The sequence below is a fragment of the Haliotis rubra genome, unplaced genomic scaffold, assembly GCF_003918875.1.
Source record: "Haliotis rubra isolate DU_JTF1 unplaced genomic scaffold, ASM391887v1 Scf24, whole genome shotgun sequence".
Lineage (NCBI taxonomy): Eukaryota > Metazoa > Mollusca > Gastropoda > Lepetellida > Haliotidae > Haliotis > Haliotis rubra.
Genome location: NW_025766447.1, coordinates 3,247,765 through 3,255,229, shown reverse-complemented (window position 1 = coordinate 3,255,229; position 7,465 = coordinate 3,247,765). Strand labels below are relative to the sequence as shown.

General features: G+C 38.7%; 1 long non-coding RNA gene across 2 annotated transcripts in view; it reads right to left on the bottom strand.

Moving 5' to 3' along the window:
• Nucleotides 1–279: 279 nt before the first annotated feature.
• The window catches only part of LOC124278636, a 78,960-nt gene continuing 71,774 nt past the window's right edge, over nucleotides 280–7,465 (bottom strand). Inside the window, exons 2-6 of one of the 2 annotated variants that reach the window (XR_006899140.1) lie at nucleotides 3,896–4,082; nucleotides 2,597–2,828; nucleotides 2,293–2,416; nucleotides 1,819–1,960; nucleotides 280–460 (exon numbers count right to left, since the gene is read on the bottom strand). This is a non-coding gene — a long non-coding RNA (uncharacterized LOC124278636). Of the gene's footprint in view, nucleotides 461–1,818; nucleotides 1,961–2,292; nucleotides 2,417–2,522; nucleotides 4,083–7,465 lie in introns of both variants that reach the window. The other variant, XR_006899141.1, reaches the window with a different exon arrangement.

The window sequence follows — 7,465 nt, the reverse complement described above, 5'->3', positions numbered from 1 at the left end:
CGTGGTGGTAGATATTTGTGTTGATGGCTACATGTATAGATTAGAAAGGAGGAAGGCAGGTGAGTGGATCTCTCCAAAGACTGCAGTGCAACATCAACTGTTGATGACATTGTTGCTAAGCTCTCATTAGTAAACACAGTACCTGTGATATTGATATCTTCATGATGTCCAGAAGTAGGCCATATTTAAGGCTGGCAGAGTCTCGCTATGCGAGATCTGGCGAGGCATATTACCCATAAAGGCTTCTTCGTAAGGGCCGAAATTAAAAAGAACACAGAGTAAAGGAAAAACATTTAATCAGATGGTAATGACGATCTACATGAGGACATCCAAGGTCCAAGGTAATACAAATCCAAAGTTCAAACGAAAACCCTAGATAGGGTCAGTGAAGACTATAAAGTCATCCAGTTAAGTTCCTCTTCTTGGCCAGCTTTGCTCCACCCACACACCCAGCACTCAACTGCAAGCAAAAAACCATAGCACTACCAACTATGACTTGGTTGAATCAGATCAATCCATAACTGTCAATGTGTTGTAAAATACATTAAGATGGGCAATAACGTTAGATTCAATAGAGTTCCTGGAATGAAACTAAATCTTAGCAATGCAACAATTCTGAGAAATTAAAAACAATCTTCGCAATTCAGGGAGGAGACAGGGTAGGGAATATCACATTTATGTTTACAGTGAAATCTGTTGGGAGAGATGGAGACCATTCTGATGGGTCTTGAGCATCGGCTAATGAGGACGGGATGTAATCATCAAAGTCTCATTATCTACCGGTTTAGACGGAACAACCCTTTTATCCACCCGTATATTAACAGGAGGCTCTCAACGTAAGCTTCGTCTGAGCATTCATCACTTGACGGAAAAGATTCTGAATCTGACTGTCAATCTGGGTCCTGTATGGACCCTTTGATGGGAGAACTGAATAATTTATCAAGGCAAAAGAAAATGGTCAAAAACTTACGGAGCGGTGCACGTATCTAACACAGGCCATGATGAAGGGTTTATGGGTAATTTGCTTTGCAAGATCTCAGATAGCTAGACTTAGCTAGTTTTAAATATGGCCTACTTCCGGATATCATGAAGATATCAATATTACATCTTCTATGTTTACGACATGAAATTGAAATGCAATCACGAAAGTTGCAAGTTTTAACAAATGTTTTAATGTTATGAGACTTGTGAGATTGTAACAATGAAAATATAATATAATATATTTTATAAAATTTGATTCAAAAGGCTTTAGGCGGAATAAGTGAGCGAGTTAAGATTTAAAGTCACATCGGCAATATTTCAGCCATATCGTGATTAGGCGGAATAAAGATGGTGCAGCCAGCTAGATATGGTATTCAGCCATCACCAAATACAATCCAGTTAAACATCTTTTTGGCATTTTGTCAAATGATAAAGTATACAAATAAAGATGAATAACAATGGAAACAGTAAATTGATATTATCTTCTTAATTAATATTCTATATATGTATATGTATTATGTTTATTTTAGATAAGACAGCAGCTGTGTCTGTTTCCTTGTGCAACTTGGGATTTGTTTTTTTCCTTCATTTCGCTCAGTGCATGTGGAGGTAAACGGCAGCCTCAGGTAGACCACAGGCTCAACAGCGACATCTCATGCTGTGCTGAACTGCCTTTGGTTCCATTGGCGAATTTAAGTTTTCATTTTACATATATTATAAATAACATTGAAATTGTAAAACATTGTATTGAAAAGATACCCATTGCCCAATTTTCAGTATCATTTACTTTACCTAGGTTATTTATTGGTTTTATAATCTTTTTAATTAGGCTTGCACCTTTGTCAATCTTCCTTGGAAAAAAAACATGTTGACCACCAACCAGGCAGCTCAAGGAGGGCTTTACAAATCGATGTGTCCAGTTGAGGGGAACATTCTGAGTTCACTTGCAAGCTTTCGGCTTGTCCTTGGCTTCAATAATCTAGAAGATAAATTGGGTAAGAAATTTGTCAGGGTTGATCGGGAACATTTTCTTCAGGCGATTGAATTAGCAATCCAAACGTATTTTCAGTAGAAACAAACATGCAACATGTTAGCTGTTCAAATAAAATCAACTAGATCTAGAATGTTGCAGACTTAAAGAAAATATTTTCAAATGCAACATGGAAAACATCATACGAGAGTGACATGGTCTTATGTTGCTTTGAGCAATTTTCCAGCAATATCATGACTGACACCAGATATGGGCTGGGTCTATGCAGTGAAAAGCAAATGCAGCACCTTTGAGAGAGAAGATTAAGGGGTTATTCCTACCATTGCTCTGTCTCCCATCTATCTGCCGCCTGTCTAGAGGCACTGCATGTATAATTTGGTGTAAGAACTTGTTTTGAAAACATCTGGCTTGACCATGTAACAGTGATGAATTTGGGATGCAGACCTGAAAATGAGATGATCAAACAAGACCCTGCAAGTGATCACTGTATGATGCACAATAAAGACTAAACGTATCTTTTGAAATTTCCTAATTCTTTACACAAACCCACCCAATTGTAAATTAGTGTTTGAAATGGTAAAGTTTCCTTTTGCCATCAATTTATGTGATGGCTCAGCCTATGACCTGTGCTACGCCATGTTTCCAGCTACCAAAAAGTCAGTTCCTTGAGCACAGTCCATCCCCTCCCAAGGAGCTTCCTTCAACATCTGGACCCAGGACTGGAATGATTTCGGGGAAGAAACTGAAGAATCCAAGTGATACCGGATGTGATAGTCATCGAGAGTTCACTGTGCTGGATTCCAACTCCCATTCTGATACTGTTATTTGTAAGGACTGGACAGTTCAACTGTGTGCTCTGCAGAGTTGAAAAGTGAATTGTAAATGAGCCTCGAAGACAAAGAATCTCAAGTTACAGCAAACTTAACATTGAAGTAACAGTAAGGTAAGAACATTTTACTAGCACTCAAAACAGACTTTTTAATGTCTGTTAAAATATATGCCAACATATGCCAAGGACCAAAACAGTCATCTTATGAGGTCCTTGGCAAATGTTCAGTATATATATATATCCATGACAATGATTTTGTCAAAAGAGACAATAAAGTGTTAATCATGTTTGGGTGTTTGAATCAAACATGGTGCTGGTGTGTTTCAGCACCCTTGTTTAGGCTGTTTTTGACAATGTTACATTTCACTCCAACTCAAAGAATATTGAATCAGTTGCTTCACTACATGATTACACAATGCCATTAAGAAAGTGGTCAAATGCAACATATGTTATATTTGGGATTACACTTAGTAAAGTACAATTTCTGGTACTTTTTTTTAAGTTGAGTCCCATCCGGGATTAAATAAAGTACTAGAATTTGTACTTTACTAAGAAAGTGTAATCCCAAATATAACCATATGATAACATGTCGTCTACAGTGCTCATTAACCACACAAAAAGTTGCATGTACCTCAGAGTATAAATGACTTCATTTAAGTTTATATATGACTATCAAATTTTAGGGTGATCTCATACTTTGTAGTATATTAACCACACAATTCCTTGAATATACTCCTTAAAATACATGTACAAGGTTTTGCTAACCTTCCTGGTCTAGACTGCTTAAATAGCCATTGGAATTGAAAAGTAATGTCTGAATTTCCTACAGACATTTTCAAGACTTAACATGTGTAAGGTTGAAGGTTGTCACTATTGAAGTAACAAAATAAGTTTCAATGTTTAATCTCTTAAGGAACAATGACATGTTGAGACTTTTCCAAGATCATTCAAAAATCGCTGGATAATGTGACTTAGGTGTTTTCTCCTGGAAATATCCCTGCATAAAAGCTACATAGAATAGGATGAAACCCATAAGGTTGATTATCAATCCAAATACTCGATATGGCACATCTGGCTGTATGAACGGAACTTACCAAGACCTTGATCAACTAAGGATGGTAAGAAATGTAGCACCTCTCAGAGATGGATGATAGAAATCATTGTCTTTCACCACTTCTATATGGCACAGAAGTTCCAGTTCCCCTCCTCCATGACCTGATAAGGATCTTGGCTGCGTCTGGCGAAATCACTGTTCCTGAAGACATTCCGGACACTAAAGTACTGTCGGAAATAGAAAAACCTGTTTTTTAGGCTGTTACTCTGTATCCCTAAAATTTACACAATTGCAAATAGCATATGTCGAAATAACGCACATTGGCCTAACTGAGTGTTCAGTAGGATGCGTAATAAGATATCCAGAATAGCATGTTTACTCGTAAAATCGACAAAACTTATTTTTTCTAAGAATAGCTGCTGAAAACAATTTTCCTTATCCTGACTCATGCTTATCTCCTATGTGAATGATAGTGGAACACTTGAATCCCTTGTAGTTCCCTTGATAAAAGTTCTCACGAGTTGCCTCCCTTGACTCCCTTGACCCCTTTCCCCCCAACAAAACGGTCATGTGACTTGCCATGCTTGCTACTCTCTCCATCGCCCGAGCGGATGGTTGGGCGAAGCACTGGAGTCCCGTATGTACGGCACCATATCCTTATATATTTAGATCCTTTATTCAAATTAAGCTGTGTATGGTTTTTGGCTATTTTTAGCCTTCATCGTATGTCAAAATTTTGAAAAATGATCCATATTCTGTGACATTTATTAATCATAATGTAGTTTGTTTACGTTTGATAAAATCTTGCAGTGACTGCAGGTATCGGCTATCAGCATCCCCAATGCCCATCATGCATTAATACATGTTCTTCCAGCTTGCGTTGCAGATACTGTATTAATTTATCAGATTTGCAATTTAATCCACCTCCAGCCATTCCTGAACAACCGTCAACTGTGGGTGGAATTCTACAAAGGTACTGGGAAATTGGGGAATATTGGAGGACGACTACATCTCACTGTGAGAAGGCTACAGAGTGTAGCTGAAGAGCACACCACCGCTGACTCAACCTGTTAGTCTTCAACTACGCAGACGATCAGGCAGTAAAGTTAGAAGCCATCAACTCACTATTGGCCAAGAACGTCGTAGAAGTGATAGATCAACATCATCTGACGCCTGGCTTCTACTGCCCAATTTTCTTGGTACCCAAGAAGAACTCCAAAGAAGTTCAAGTTGATATACAACATGAAGAGATTCAACCCAGACTATCTACTCAAGCCAGAGAAATTCAACATGATCCACCTGCCGCAACTCAGACAACTCGTCCGTCCAGCTGATTACTTGGTCAGCATAGACCTACAAGACGCATATCTACACATCAGGAATCAAAGTATCTGAAATTCGACACTTCCACGGACCGTCAACTCATCTGGCATGAAATGCATGTGCTGCATACAGGCACAAGGGGTTATCTCAAAGATATTTTATGCTTTTTCTTGTGTGTTGTATATGTCTCATCTATTCATTACCATCTTACAGGTCTTCGGTCAAAGTTTATGTTGAGATATGTAAAAGTATGATACCTATAGAAAAGCTTAAATTAGCCATTGTATTAAATGTCTCAAAATGTATAGGTGACATGACCACCCGATGAGACACTGAATTGTTTCATAATTCCAGTTTGAACCCTCTGAATACAATTGTCCATAGACTGCACATCGAGTGTCAAAGAATCCCACATAAGTTTGTTTACTCCCTGCGTGTTGAGTTCGTCACAATTTGCTGGTCGTTTAACGCTCTTCAACTTTGACAGAGCAGATTCATCGGCCTTTGCCCTGAAGAGTTGTTTAACAAGATCAGCCAGCGTGTTTATTGTATTGCCATCAGAATTATCAAGCGATAGGTTGGATTTCACGAGTCCAAGCAAATCTGTTTCATCACCATCCTTGAGAGTATTTTGGTCTCATGGTGTTGTGCATCTTTTCTTTCCATGGTGGCTACTGCCAAACACAGAATCATGGTAGGATTTCAGGACCTGATTACTGAGAGTTCTTGGAACTGACAGCTGTTTAATGAATATGTCCGCATGACCCTTCTGTTTGGAGGAAAGAATCTGTATAAAATTCTTTCAATTTCAAAGGTAAGGGCTTCAATAAGGATCTTTAAAAAAAAGGATCCTTTTAACTTACTGGAAGGACACCTTTGAAGTCGAAAATCTGTGTGAAGTCTAGACAAATGCTTTGTGACTTAAGTTGTGAGGTGCATTAATATTTACCTCAACCATTGTGGCTTGTGTGACATCGTCACTTGTAGCGTGTAATGCTGCAACAACATTTGCTGGTAATCCTCTTCATATTCAAAGGTGACGGACCAACCCATTGCCTGTGACTGAATCTAAATGATTAATATTTGGTGTGCAAACATCTTCAGTAGATTGGGCGACCTGTGAGGATGAAAGTGGACTTGCCAAAATTCTGGTACTGCTTCTTTGCCTAAGTGAAGTTACTGAAAAGACTGTTTCCTCAGCATCTTCTTCTGTTTGATTTTGACAGTTCATATTATGCTCATACATCCTGTGTGAGAGCGCATTGACATTTTTGCCGCTGCGATGAACAATATCAAAAGTATAGGTAGAGAGTTCTAATGACCATCACCCTGATCTACCTGCGACGTCCTTGATATGATTTGAGCCATTTCAATGCTATGTGGTCCATGTAGACAGTGAATTTAGAGTTTGCCAGATATGGACGAAAGGATCTGATGGCGTCAAGAGCTAAGCCTTCTTATTCTGTAATGCTGCAGTTCTTCTCGCTGCCATGTAGAGCTCTTCCACCAAAAGCTATAGGATGTTCATTATTCTTCTCATGTTTTTGACTCAAGACAAACCCTATGCTCATATTGCTGGCATTGCTTGCGAGAAAATATTCTTTGTCAAAGTCTGGATAAGCCAGAACAGGCGTTACACATACCATGTTTGAGTGTGTTGAATGCCTGATCACACTCAAGAGTGACCACTGGAACTTTGGTTCTCCCAGTTTCTGCCTGTGAATGCTTTTTTAACAATGCATTCAATGGCAGTGCTATTTTAGCGTAATCTTTCACACATTTTCTGTAAAGATTTGAGAGGCCTCAAAATGAACGAACCTGTTTTTGTGATTTGGGTACTGGGAAGGTTGTAATTGCTTCAACCTTCCTGTTATTGACTTGGACACCTCCACATGATAAAACATGACCCAGAAATGAAACCCTTGTCTGTTGCAAAATTGCATTTTGATGGCTTCAGTGTTAATTTTTCCTGTTTGAGATAGAAGACCTGCTCCAAATGTTGGAGATGTTCTTCAAAGCTTTTGCTGTAGATTATCAGATCATCTATGTAAATCAGTGCAACTTTAAAAAGCAATTTTCTTAGCACTTTGCTCATGAGTTGCTGAAATCAAAATGGAGAATAAGACAAACCCTGGGGCAAACGCTTGAACTGACAAAGGCCTTGATGGGTGACAAAAGCAGTTTTATGCTTTGAATCTTTGTGTAATGGCACTTTGAAAACGCCATTTGCAAGATCTAACATGGAGAAAAAAACAGGGAGTGGCCATGACATTGGTAATGTCACAGA